This window comes from Chiloscyllium plagiosum, unplaced genomic scaffold (genome assembly GCF_004010195.1).
Source record: "Chiloscyllium plagiosum isolate BGI_BamShark_2017 unplaced genomic scaffold, ASM401019v2 scaf_65, whole genome shotgun sequence".
Classification (NCBI taxonomy): Eukaryota; Metazoa; Chordata; class Chondrichthyes; order Orectolobiformes; family Hemiscylliidae; genus Chiloscyllium; species Chiloscyllium plagiosum.
Genome location: NW_025215308.1, coordinates 71870 through 72264, shown reverse-complemented (window position 1 = coordinate 72264; position 395 = coordinate 71870).

Sequence of the window (395 nt, the reverse complement as noted above, 5' to 3'; positions counted from 1 at the left end):
GGAGGATAAATTCCGACTGCACCCGCTCAGCTCTGTTAGATTTTTCAAAAAATGCTCCTGCATAATCGAAAGCCAATTTTTAAAAAAAGAACAAATTAAAAATTTGTACTTAATAGTTTCATTTTCTCTTCATCTATACACTTCACATAGAGTCATAGAGACGTACCACATGGAAACACACTCTTCAATCCAACTTGTCCATGCCAACCAGATAGCCTAAGTGGATCTAGCCCCATTTGCCAGCACTTGGCCCATATCCTTCCAAATCCTTTTAAACCCAAATGCCTTTTAAATGTTGTAATTGTACCAGCCTCCACCACCTCTTCTGGCAGCTCATTCCATCCATGCACCACCCTCTGCATGAAAAAGCTGCCCTCAGGTTCCTTTTATATCTT